The sequence below is a fragment of the Ornithodoros turicata genome, chromosome 10 (genome assembly GCF_037126465.1).
Source record: "Ornithodoros turicata isolate Travis chromosome 10, ASM3712646v1, whole genome shotgun sequence".
NCBI classification, from domain to species: domain Eukaryota; kingdom Metazoa; phylum Arthropoda; class Arachnida; order Ixodida; family Argasidae; genus Ornithodoros; species Ornithodoros turicata.
In genome coordinates, this window is record NC_088210.1 from 19,867,384 (window position 1) to 19,881,955 (window position 14,572).

Sequence of the window (14,572 nt, forward strand, 5' to 3'; positions counted from 1 at the left end):
TTTGTGAAAAACAGTTATTGGTTTGCAAGAAAACTTAATGGTGGCTATTGCGCTGCATTTCCTAGATGTGACAGTGGCAATGCGACATGAAAACAAAGTTATAAAACTCAACTATAGAAACACATCTGCATATAATCGCATAGATTTTGATGGCGCCATGAGGAACGGGTGAAGCCTGATCAGTTTGTGACTCTTAATTGGGTAGTTAGTTTTCGTATTAAACTGAACGTTTCAATATCTGCATCCCGAACACACTTTCTGAAATTCCAGTACAACCCCATTTCCAACGGGAATCCCCGAGGAGCTTGTGGTGCCGCTGTAAGCCCCAAAGGGATGAAGTGCTGTATCAGCCAAAACAGGTTCGAGAGGAGACCTGCTGATAATTCCTTTTACAACCTCCAATTCCTTTTATAATATGGCTTTTTTTTACTTGTGGAAACGGAAGCGTATACGAAGAGGGGAGTCAAGTCCTGTAGATCACATAAACAAAATACAGAAACCGACACTGAAGATTTTTGTTTAAGTTTAATTTGTACAAGCTTTCGCGTGGAGGTCCACGCTTCCTCAGGTACAAAGTCAAGTGGTGACACACAAGTGGTGTGTCACCACTTGACTTTGTACCTGAGGAAGCGTGGACCTCCACGCGAAAGCTTGTACAAATTAAACTTAAACAAAAATCTTCAGTGTCGGTTTCTGTATTTTGTTTGTGGAAACGGAGAGAACCACATTGTTGCAGATGTCACTGCATCTCACTGCAAGGGACATTCTTGTCCCTTGTCTTGAGAATCATGGACGTTCTTTCTACTGGCGTGACCACTCAACGAGTCGGCTTCACCTCACGAAGCAAGTCCTACAGGAGTGACCTACTAACAGGAAGTTCGCTTCACCTAGTGATTGCGAGCATTAGGTGAAGCAAGCTTTACAAGACTGACCTACAAACAGGAAGTCGGCTTCACCTAGCGACTAGTAGTGTTAGGTGAAGCAAGCTTTAGAGGAATAGCATTTGCTAGCATGAGGTGCAGCATCCTTCCAGGACGGTGACGTCAGCCGGATTAATGCCGAATTCTGAATCACACGAGTAGGCCTACTGACAAACTTGAGGCTCTCTTGCAATCCTAAGCCCACACTTAACCTAGTGCCTTTCATTTCCTTGACTATACTCTTAGAAATGAACTTTGCCGCATAGCACGCTCCTAGCCCACCATCGTCTCGAATGCTATCGTTATCTGCTCTAATTTGTTGAAACCTGGAGGCGTACTCCTTTTTGTGACACTCATGCTGTTCATAATTTTCACAGAAAAGGCGTACGCTTCCCGATTTCAACAAATCAGGGCGTACAACGATATCATTCGAGATTATGGTTGGCTATGAGCGTGCTATGGGTGAAGTTCATTTCTAGGAGTACCTGTACGCAGGGGCGGACCTAGATTTTGCAAGAGGGGGGGGGGGCGGATCCGCTGTGGACAAGTGCCACGTGCATGCTGGGATTGGTCCACTGAACCCCATGTTCAATTCTAGAATTGAGGGGGGTCCGGACCCCCCCCCCCCCTCCTTAGATCCGCGCCTGCCTGTACATAATAGTTCATGAAAGCTCTAGTGAAATCAGAAGAGTGCTCTCTTATTCTAACTTGGGGGAAGTTCGAAGCAGGAATCATTAACACAAAAAATTCCAGAAGCAACACATTCATTAGAGTCAAAATGCGGCAATCGAGGTCAGCCGTATTTATTTGATCACATGGTAGTAGGATATTCCTTTCCTGCTCCCTTGGCTTGGGTATTATAAAAACAACATTGATTGGAAGGTTTAAACAGGACAGGAGCAGTTTCCTTGGGACAACAACTTTTACATCATTTAAGTAGCATGTATGATATCAGTACATACTGAACACAATATGAAGGCACACATTATTAGAGCATTCACAATGGCCTATTTAATGCACGGGGGAAAAAAATGAACATAATACATCTATTTTAGGTTGTACCAACAATCTGGGACATCTGAAAATAACGGCACCATGAGCACAAGGGGAATATTTAAGGGCCTTTCAAACTACCTTCAAACAACCGGGTGGATCCATCCGAGTCATTTGAAAACTTGAACAGTCATTGTCTTCGCTGCAACACAGTCCACCCAGCCAATGACACTCCACCACGGAACTGGGTTAGTAATGTAAAGGAAAAGTCACGCACACATTTGCGCACATGCATACATACACATGCAGTACCCACACAGAAGGAATCATTTTCACGTGCACGTTACAATGCCAAACCAGGACCTTTTACAGATGTGTTGGGCAAAATTTAGATCGGACTAATTGTAATTTTATCTAATTCATATTTTGCGACGCACCGCTTAGAATTTATGCCCTGGTTTGAAATGTACAACTGATGCACGTGAACCACACACACATTCACGCAGAACATTTATGCAACATGCAGAAAGGTCAATGTCATTTGCACATAGATGGGCCAAGTGGCAGTGAAGCGGCGCAAGAGGCAAAGGGAATGCATAAATAACATTTCAAAGAGCATAGATTTACGTGCACAAAACCATGGTGATAACCTGCTACATGGTGACTACCAAACTACAAGCTGACTTTCTCGACTTTGAGAAGAACAACGAAGAAATCCCAGGAAAAACCTTCAAGAAATATAGCCGATACGAATTAACCAGCCCACGCCCACAAGTCTACTGGGTCCATTCATTCATGGCACGAAACAATTGTACACTTGTCACACTACTTGTACACTTGCTGGTGGCATGATGCTGTAGACTGTAGCTTGAAGTACGAAGACAATGCCTTGAGTACGTGTCCGCTGAAGATGCCTTCTTGAATCTTCTACAGCTGACTTCAGTAGCTTCTTGTCCAGGCTCTCCACGAAGACCTGCATTTATAACAAAGGGACACCTAATAGGATAATTCACAACCAATGTGATCGCTGATGTGGCACTTATTCTGTGCGTTTCGAGAGCCTCGAGCAGAGAATACACCATGTGACCGTTGCCTACTATTCAGTGTTGTAGTTTGCTACGATTTTTAGTAACGTGAACGACTCTGTGTTGCTCACAGTAGTGATATCACACACGTTTACTGTAATACAAACTCACAATTGTATGTAGCTGTTCACTAAATACAACTACATGAGACTGTTACTCGCTTTGACTATGTTTCACACTGAAAATCTATTATTCGCACGAGCATAGTTACGTGAAACTTCACTTACTTCAGGCTGTTTTTCGTTGGCTGCGCTTCCGCATGACAGGCTTCGACTTGTGCTGGACATAGGCAAAGCGATTCGCTTCCAAATTTCAAGGTCCCGGGACAGAAACTACGTAACACATAGAATTATTTTTATATGCACTCTGCTTAATAATACTCATTAATTTGACGTTCTCGTCAGTCTTAGGTACGCAATACATACAATACGAAGACCAATATCACCGCACTTGTCGATATTGGGAACCTGAGAGCAGTCCATGTAAAGGTGGCCCGCATGGTGTACCCACTGTGCTGAGAGAGAGAGAGAGAGAGAAAACGAGAGGTACCACAAAAAGAAGCACTGGGGGGGATTTATTGGCAGAAAAAGGAATTATTAAAAGGCCACTGGGCTTTATCATTCTTGATGGGCAGTTAAGCAGTTCTATGGGAGTTTATGCAGGGGTTTTCACCCAACGAGCACTTTCTGGCCAGGACTGCGCGGCAGCTTGGCATGATCTCATACACTAAAATAAAAATGTCAAATTAAACTTCAAATATGACCATATGGCAAGTCCCTGGTCAGGCACTAGCGACACAGACGACTGGATTCTGAAACACAAAGCAGAGCTATCAAGGGCACCACATAGACAGGAAATGGATGCTTGTCAGACGCAGGCGTACCGACAGAACATGCCTCCCAGAATGCCAACTGAATAACTATTTTGTGCTTCCAAGTTCATATTCTGCTTCTATTTTTAGGGACATCGTTTATACTCCATTATAGCTGCACCATGGCCTCTGGATAGATATACACTTCCGTAGCACCTAAGAAGAAAAATAAGCAAGTAAATAACAATAAATACTAATAAGTAGCGATCACAAGGTAACATAAGGTGAAGACCCGCAAAATACGAGCGGAATGATTAATGTAGTGCACATCGAAACAAGTAAAAAAGGCTGAAAGAGAAATTGATTATTGTTAGCGGTACAATAAATCAATAATAATGGCAGGGAAAATAAACGACATAAGAGAGTGAAACGTGTAGATGTGGTGAATACCTGCAAAATACAAGCAGAACGATTAATGCACCAAATCGAAATAACACCGAAATGCTGAAAAGGAGAAATGGATTAGGACAACAGTATATAACATCCTGACAGTAACACTGGCTATACGGATTCCCTAACAGCCGATCGATTAATTGACGAAGCAATATATATTATGTATTGATGGACAATCAATACATAAGACGAGTAAATCGACACGGACTCAATAAGTGACACAGACACACAATACACGCACATTCTCTTTTGTTATCACAAAGGCACACTTTAGATTTTATTTCAGTGAAACAAACTATATGTTCGCCCTGAAAGAGAACGTGCGCGAGCTAAGCCTAACACGTACGGACGCAAGTCTACCGAATGAGCCACATCCGCTAGCACACATATGGAGAGGTGGCTCAAAGTTATTTGTGTGTGTATACGCAACGATTATCAAAGCAGGGTGACGGACGCATAGCAACGTGCTATGACGACCCGCCGAGCTAGCGCCAGCGAACGGTTCCAGCGGCGGGAGGTCCATCCATCCAGCGATGTGTCACGTCCGCGGCGAATGTCCCACGACGGTGTACGACTTACTGTTGCGTTTCCCACTGGCCAATTGACCAGAAGAGTGACCGGAGGTCATCGAAGGAGAGAATCTACGAGTGGAATCGCGTGTCCACGAATTTACTTTTACATTAAAGACCGAAGCAACACAACTTGGCCTTATATAGGCTAAACATTCGCAATATTGGACTATATAGTATTGCCGATATTTAGCTAATATTGGGCCAATATATTTTGCTGCTTGGGGAGACTTGGTAATTTATGCACATTTTTGCTACCGAATCAACTATTCTTATGAATAGTTTATGAGCCTTATAGCCTTAACCTTATAGCCATAATAGCCTTATGAGCAATGAATTCCACTCGTGGTACTCTCTCCTTCCTTCGTCTCGCTTTTCCTATCAAGAGTCCCTATCATTTAACGTCTACAAACGCCGCAAAAGTGCGTTTCTCGCTCGGAGAAACGAGGGACGACGAAATTTTACTCCCTAGCAGACAACAACCTTTACTCCCTACGTACTCCCGAACAGAAGACACCCCAGGACCGACACCACCGCGGCTGTCATGATACAATCATAGAAGCTAACCGGTCGCTGTGATTCACCCGTCCACTTTGCCATCTACCTATATATAAGGAGGGTGTGTCCCTGCCCTAAACGGCTGCCATAACGCCCATCCATGCGCATCGCGCCTCAACGCTACCAAACCCAGTGGACGGGCCCGGTTTGACGGTGACGGTCCTTCCCAACCCAGATGCCCCTGGTGACAGCCTACGCGCCCCATACTTACCAAGACGGACGACGCGAAGGTGCATCTGATCGGAGTACGACGCGGTGTAAGCTATCGTAGGCTATATTAGGGGCCGCAACATCATTATATAAACACTATATGAACGCGTACATGACACTGGTAATTCCCAAAGCTCCCCTGGCTCTCCGCGGGCCGTGACCCTTCTTCGTCTTTGCAGACAAGCTAATGGTATAAAGCTAGAGCTGAACGTAACCTTACGCGACTGTCTCTCCATGAACTCCAACCCATATGTTTTCCCAGAAAGCAGATGCTTTGCCATAAGCAACACGTAACTTCACATTAGCTGAGCGAGACGTAACACCTGACCATGTGAAGGAGCCTGGCACGTAAAGTTGACTAATTTTAGAAATTGGGAATATCAGCGTATACATATACTGTATATCAGCATGATGCATAAAGGCATGTTTATCTCTAATCAGTATATTCGATAATCTCTCATGTGTATACGTTTTCCACTGGTATCATTGATTACACTTAATAGCTCCAAATTTATATCTTGCACTGAAAAATGACGTCAGCAGTTCGGTGTAACGCCATTTATCCGAGACGTATAATCAAACGTCACGTGCCAGGCTCACGTTTTGAGCACTGTGCCCCAGATGCTCCTATTCTATAGTCCTATATATGTCATTTAATGTCATTTTACTGACTATAGAGCTAAACCTCACTAGCCTATCTGATATTTCTCAGTGGTGCTGTTCGAGACTCGATAGCAGAATGCTCTCTCCCTATTGAAGCAGGAAACAACGACAGAAGGGTTCGATAACGTGAACAGAGATAAGCAGAGAAGATGGAAGACAGGATAATCTGCTTTTATCGGCCAAGCGACATACCATTCTAAGCAACATACATCGCGTAAGATTCTAACAGACAGAGCTACGCCCTAAACATGGACGAAATACATCGAAATGAATTCAGAGACTGAGCTTCCATTGAGATACGACCTATAGCACACAGCTAAACAAGCTATGGACACAGAGGTACAACACACTACAGAAACTGATGTCGATATGAGAAAAGATTGTATTCTACAGCATGGATAGTAACCAAGCGAAGCCTATAGCACACAAATGGACAGACAACACCAAAACTTTTGCCGCCTATAAGAACGACGAAATACGGCAGTCGTCGAGGAAGGGAGAGCTATACAGCACCACGGAGACAATATCCTATAGCTATAGCCGACACAATGCACTTCAAAAACACACTGCCACACACTACCTACCTATCTAAACCTAAATATGCTGTATACCTGCTAGCTTGGCTAAACGCGATATCCTAACACTACTGCTCCTATAGCCTGGCCTATTCACTACAACTGCTGCGGCATTAACCGTTAACCTCTAACGATATGGCTGTTAATACAGAAGTGTCTTCTTTTATCTCTCTTCTTCTCCATCCACTGGCTGGGCTGCTCTATTCAATCGCGTGCCTGCCTTGTCATTAACTATTGCACACAGCAATTGAAGTAAATTAAATTAAATCTACACCGGCGATGTACAGGAAGTGTCTTCGTCCCTGGTGTCTTGCAGTGGAGGACTATAATAACCTCAGACTAACCTAATTTCCTCGCACACTATAGACCTACGCTATGCTGTGGAGAGAACTGCTCTAAACTATGTACAGGCTACCCTCGATCTATGAACAGTTAACTGGCTTGTATAATTAAAAAAAGAAAAATGTTCGCAAGTCGATGGATTCGTAAATTGAGGTTTGGATTCAGGAAGAGGAAGTCTTGTCCCAGAGGGCACTGTTTATAACTGAACATTGAACTGTTCATTGTGAACTCGGAAATGAGAGGGTTCAGATATCGAGGGTTGACTGCACTACATTCCAGAAAAGGTACGAGGAGTCATTACTGTGCACGTCAGTTCATTCTTTGCTCACTCTTTTATTGATTCTATTAATTTGCAAGATAGGAGGGCCTTGAAATGAGAAATTGACGTCCATCTCGTGATTGGTGATGTTGACAAATGCCGATAGCGTGGGAACAAACTTTGTAAAACTGGCAGTTTTGTGTAAGATGTATACAAATATGGAACGTGTATACTTCCAACAATGAGCTTCATTTTCCATCAAGTCATTACTAAAAATAAATGAACAGTTCGTAATTACCGGATAACAATTATTACGTCATGAAGTGCCATTTACCACAGGGAGCAAAAAAAAAAAATTGAATGACTGAATTGCACAGTAAAGACGTGCAACACACGAGCTATGGGAGATCTCTGAAGCTAAAAGCTATGTAAGCACCTGGGGCACAGCGAGCGAATATCCCTGCTCGGAACACACTATCCCAAGAAGAGGTCTTCGCTATATCACAACACGACAATCCTGACCAGTGGAGAACACAGAGCCCAGTACAGAAGCATCACGTAATCATTAGGAGTTACTGAAGATAAAACGAATTTGTGAAGTGGACCAGGCGCTCCGAACTATCTCGCACATGCCGAAGCTAACACCCAACCCGTATGCACACACACACACAATCCCAAATTCCCCATGAGAGCCACGGCCTTCCCCCTTTCCCTCATAAACACTCATAACTTAGCACAAATGAGACATGCTAGAAGCTGACATACACTCTACCACTGGTGCGAGAAAGTCAAAGACGCGCTGGTCGGACTCTGCATCTCCACTAATGCTACGGCTAAGAGTAAAAAAAAAATTCACTTACCAATCTTCTATGCGTTGCTCGAGGCGGCACAGAAACCACACACATCTTCACCTATCCTACATTACACTTGCATCAACGTATCTACATTAATGCTATAGAGGTCTTCAGCAGGTTCCAAGGTCGTTGGTATCAACGCTATTCGCAATGCGAGCAGCGTCATACAAAACATAAAAAAAAAAGCAGCTAGGGAGTCGTGTGCCTAAAATCTAGACACTGCCCTGGAAAGAGAAGGAGATAATTGTTACACAATACATGTTAGCATTTACGAAGCAATACATGCATATTGTGACGGACGCCAAGCCTCTCACCTACTTTTCCACATAAAAAAGAAAAATTGTGCCTCGCACAAATGGTCGGACCACAAATTCAGTTACGAATTAGAGAAAAATTTGCAATAAAAAGAGGAAACAATGAACGTGAAAAAAAAAAAAGCAGCCACATAAATAAGTAAAAAAAAAATGGCGGTGACAACTGTGGATTGCCGACCGAGCATAAAGAAGACACATAAAGCGGACGGTCTCCAAAAATATCCGTCCAATCATAGGTGCTCATTGTCAGACCATCACGACCAATGAGGGAGGAGCCCGCGAAAAGGATTAGATCACGCCATAAAACGACGCCATTACAGTGCAAACTCAATTATTTCCAAATTACCAAAATCAAAACCCAAAACATACAATATACAACTACAAACAACTAATTCCACTAGGAATGAGAAATAATGGCCATAGTGTTCAACCATAGTTCAACTGAACAGATAAAGAGGTTACGTCCGCATGCTCATGAGGTGTTGGTCACCGAGCAACAGGCGTCTGCCGTGGAACGCATTTACGAAAGTTACAACTGAAGTTGCAAAAGAAGCAACTGCGGCAGGTATAAAAAGTGGAACGACAGTGTGACTTGCAACTCATAACCAAATTAAAAGTCAATTGAAACCAAATAGATTAAATAATTCATACCGTGGCCGTTGTCGGAACGCGATCAACGATGTCGCATCTTCTCACCACAGCGACCAGGAGCAGACTGAGAGGGAAGTAGAGGGATTCCTAGGGATTTTGACCCCAGCGCCACTTGCGGTTACGTATTATTTATTTAAAAAACTAAAACTAACCAACCGTTATTGTCCATACCATTATCATTCAACAACTAATAAACAAAGAGGACAAATGATAACATTGCACCGAAGATCCTTTCGGTATTTACGAAGTCGTCTGCGCGAGATAAAGGCATGATTGACATGGCGGTCAAAAACGTAATAAAGAAAACAATATGGCCGAATTCAACTGTAGTGTCCACACTGAAATAAATATCAAGATTTGCTCGACAGAAAGCTGAATGGTCCCCGAAAGTAGTTCCATTCAATGCGCTGAATGTCAAATAAAGTTGGGATCATATAATTCATCGGGAATAAAACGATGAACTAAAAAGAATCGATATGAAAAAAATCGTGTTTTGATAACCCTAACGCTATCAGACACGGGTACCGCACGTTGTTTATTTAGTCAATCCGTGTCAGTTTCAAAGGATAAAGACAAAAAGAGGTGTCCAAAGCAGTCCTGGATTATCGAATTACTATTTCGTAATATGTTTCATCGGTACGCGGTGGCTCTTGTGTTCTTTATCTACGTTTTTGTTCGTATAGTGTATACAGTGTCTACGTCGAAACACAGACGGGAGTCAACTGGAATCTGCTGTGTATGTCCTCAATACGTCTCAGAGGCACTCAAAAATGTGCCTCGAATGTCCATGGATAGGTCATTGTAGACCATGTGGCTTTAGAAGTCGAGGAATAGCAAATGTGGTCCACATATTATGTAATATAGTGCTTCTCGCCTGTGAGACGTGAGCCAATACAAACATTTCAAATGTTCTACGGCTTGTTGTAAGCTTCTCGAAAGGTACGAAATGCATTCACGAGACGAAGCTGTGGCACGTGCAAACTTTCAGATGTAAACTGCACGTACACCGGTAGCCCTTCTCAGCTTCGAAACCATCGGACATTTCATGTGTACTTCTGCATCGTGCCTTGCCGTTGATATGAGCATATCCTCGTGTTGAAAGACGATACGTTCAGTCATTTGATTAATTTGACACGACACGAACCTTAATATGGTGAAAATACACATTTATTCGGTATGTGACTATTAACCCTTGTCACGCAATCCTCAGGGAACCAAGCAATGCAACGCTATCTTTTCACCGGGAGCTGTCTGCCGCTGTTGGATCTTATAGAGACACATTTCAAATTCTACGCAACCTTTTATTCATATCCTAAGCGCACAATAAGCATACACGATCTCATAAGGTGACACATGGGTTCTCCGCGCAGGATCTGTTGAGAGGAGTAAGGACAATTATCATTATATCTGCCGCTCAAGATCGTACCTCGTCAATCCAACTTGCGGGGTTACTCCAGAGCAAGGTTACGACAGTTACGAGAGTCTGTGTGTCGAAATCGACGAATTTTCGATAGCTTTTCCAATGGGTTTAACAGCGTCCAACATACACGCCTCATACGGCTTTCCGAACTCCAATCAAAACCTTCGATCCTGTGTCCATTCGTGGTGCATCGTCAAAATCAGGCAACAGGTAACCTCACAAACACTACAGACGTTCAGAAACGCAAGGGACGCTTCCGAATACCGCGATTTACCTTTATGCAACAGGAATATATCCACAGACGCCCACGCTACAACATTGTGCATCAGCTGTTCACTACGGCGAAAACCGTGGGGCACCGAGCTTCCAACAGTCATGAGTTAGATCGTGACACAAATCGCTGAAACAACTGACAGAAGAAAACACGATGCGCGTTGCACATGTCTTCAGGTACAACACGAGAAGTAAACATATGTGACATCAAGTGAACAACAAGTACACCTCACATCACTCGCGTGCGGTCCACACAACCACACAACGGCTTCTTGAAACAAAACGGTACACATACGAACGTGGAGGGGAATCTTGATTCGAGTTCCAACGGTTCTTTTGAACGGCGTTCCGCGACTTGTTTGCACGACACCAAGCGTTGCTCGTCTGGGTACCTCGAGGACAATATAGGGAAATACGAGAGTTCGGTTTCTCCTGGAATTCCGAAACTAACTTCCAGACGGTCATCGGGTCAGTAAAAACGAAACTAAAAAATACGGAACGGTGGAGTTCGGTTTTCCGGGTGTGAACACATTTGGGAGGAAGTTACACGCGCTATTTCTTCAATATTTCAAATAGTTCAATGCATTCAGAAAAAAAAAGAAAAAAATATATATGTGCGGATAATCATTGCTCGGTGCATATTACATTGATAACGCAGGATATCTGCGCAAAGGTGTAGCTTTTTAGAACCGTTTTGGTTTGGTTGGCATGAAAGAAAAAAAATAAAAGAAAATGGATACATCTCTTCATGATAATGTGACGGTACAGGACCTACATATCTTGGAATTGAGTTTCTTCTTCTTCTTTTTATTTTTATTTCTTTCTTTTTCTTTTTTTTTTTCAAACACTTTTTAGGACACGTACTAGTGTGCCGAGCATTCCAACTGCCGAACATGTTTTCTTTTCTTTTTTTCTAATACTCAAAAATTTGAATGTAGATAATAACGGTGTTAGATTCATCTTTGTGTCTCGTGACGCACGAGAACTACGAACTTTGTGATGCTGATGTCTTTCGAGAGAAAACCATCAAACTATGAAACAACTACGAAATATCATTAGAAATAAGGTTCGTTTCAGCCGTATGAACTCGTTCACCGTCCAGTAAGGTGTCCGCAGAACCGGGTGGAGTGATAGGTGTTTTACGGTCTATAACGTTTCTATAGGCAAGCGCAGCGTAGGAAGGTGGAGCCTATCGACCCAGAGGGTAGTGCCAGCAAGATTGTCGTGCTGCTGGAGAGCGGCTCCCCACTGCTCCCCGGAGCAGACGTGTTTACGATAGGAAGGGAGCTTCTGTATTGGTTGAAAGTCAGCCAATTACACAGCAACAGCAGGAAGCGAGGGGGAAGTTCCTCTGCATCTTTTGACTACTTCCCCCTGTCTGACAACTTAAATGCATCTTGGTGTTTCGCACATATTGTATATGTCTTCATTTCATAATATGCTCCTAACCGACCATCATCTCGAACGACATCGTGTTCTCCCCTGATTGGTTGAAAACGGGGGGCGTACGCCCTTTTATGACACTTGTGCAGTTATGATGTCACAAAAAAAACGTACGTCCGACGCTTTCCACAAATCAGGACCTATCATATGCTGTGCAATGGTTGGCCTTCATCATGTTATGGGGTGAAATTCTATTTTGGGAGGGTACGTAAGGGAATAATGTATTTTCGGGTGAAATGACCTTCGCAGGATGACCATAAGGAGAAACGCGTACACATTGTTGATATACACACGTGTACAGTGTTGTGCTTTCGTCTGTCATAGCGACAAACTCCTTCCTGTTAGCAGCATTGGAGTCAAGCAGAATGGAACGCAAAAAGGTCACTGATCGTGCTCTGTGTCCAACCCTTGCAAAGAGCTAACCAGCCAGCATTCTTATAATGGTGTGAGCCTATCCTTCACTGAAACAAGAAAGAAAACAACAACAACAACAACAACACACGCACAAACAATGAAATGGATCCTAACGTATTCCTCCAACCCCAATGCGGGACATTGGAACATTCAGTCAGTAAATCAATCGTGACAATTGTCAAAGGCATGAGGGAGTGGCGAGTCTCGAGCACGAGATGTTGTCCAGATTGTATATTCTGCCTTTTGTATTTCGTTTGAGACGTGGAAGTTGTTAACCGTTATGAGTTGACAGTTTGTAGTTTTCGTACTGCCGAACGCGCATATGAAATATTTTGACCAGAATGTTTTCCGTTTACTGTGTCTCTCATACTTGCACGGATATGAACGGAGAATCTCGCGCCCCGATCTCTCCAAACTTGCACTTCCATTTCGCACGACATTGGGCTTGACCATCCCCGATTTCTTTCAAACGAATAGTAGTTTATGGTTCTTTTGCAGCCAATGTTCTGCCGCCTTATCTTTGACGGATTTTTATTTTTACGCTCCGTGGCTACGTCCTTTTATTTCACGCTCCGTGGCCCCCTCTTGAAGATTCCGATGGGACATGTGACCTCACTGGTAAAAAAAGAAAAAAGAGAGAAAGAAAGAAAGTTTTCGTAATTTTGAACCAAATATCTTCTGTGTGATTGCTAGGGCCCGGAAATTTAGGCACTAAAAACGACGGAAACAGGCAGGCATTTAGGCCCCCAAAGATACCAAAATGGGCAACAAAAAGCAAATATAGGCTCGTTAATCTGGTACGCTCTTTGTCTTCCTTGGTGTTTCGATCAGAAGGTTTGGTCGAGGAAAACTTGCTCGTTTAAAGGCTACTGTACCATACAAGTCTGGTACATGAATGCTGAGGCAGCCGGGAAACATGCTTCTATTGAATAATACTTTTAGTTTTCCGCCTTTGAAAGTCTTGAAGGTCCCAAAAAGGCCAAATCTTTGGATCAAATGTACGCAAGAAAAGAAACAAAAGGCGCGAACACGCAATAACGAAAAGCAAAATGCTGCACTCAGCACGAGCCTGAAAGCCGCATTAGAACTTCCAACTCTGGAAAAGGCTCTTATGGCGTCTAGACATGTTCAGAAAGGCTACTATTCAATAGAGTCGATAAAAAGAAAGGCAACCCCAAAAATATTTAGGCGTTTCTAGGCATTTATATAGGCAAATGCCTAAACAATCCGGGCCCAAGTGATTGCAAAGCATAGTACTTTCGTGCCAAGACTCATTGAAGGTTGAGCCGACTCTGTTTATCGAGGGTTTATGCACGGAGAAAACTGTGACAATTCGAGTACATTTAGAATTTTGTACGGAACTCTGTAAATCAGTCAAAACCATTTAAACTGTTTAGCGTTGTTGTGTAGGAGGCGTAGAACGTGTTAAAAATTTTGAGACGCGCAGATTTGGAAGCGTGCGCAGTAAAAAATTCTGAAGTTCGGAAATATTGCGTTTTACGACATACTCGGCCACACTGAGGATGTGAGGTGGTCCTGATGAAAATGTGAGACAAATTGAATTTGATGGTATGAATCGTATGACCCTTGAACATTGTTTTTAGAAAGTTTCACCGAACCACTTTTTGTCTTGGTGGCGAAAAAACTTTTTGAACTTCACTCATCCGGCGTTGCCCCGCAAGGCTGTTTCACCCCGTGACGCATCGCCGCCGCGCTGTCGCCAAACACACAAGGGAGCGGTCCAAACCCATTTGCGTTCTTCAGC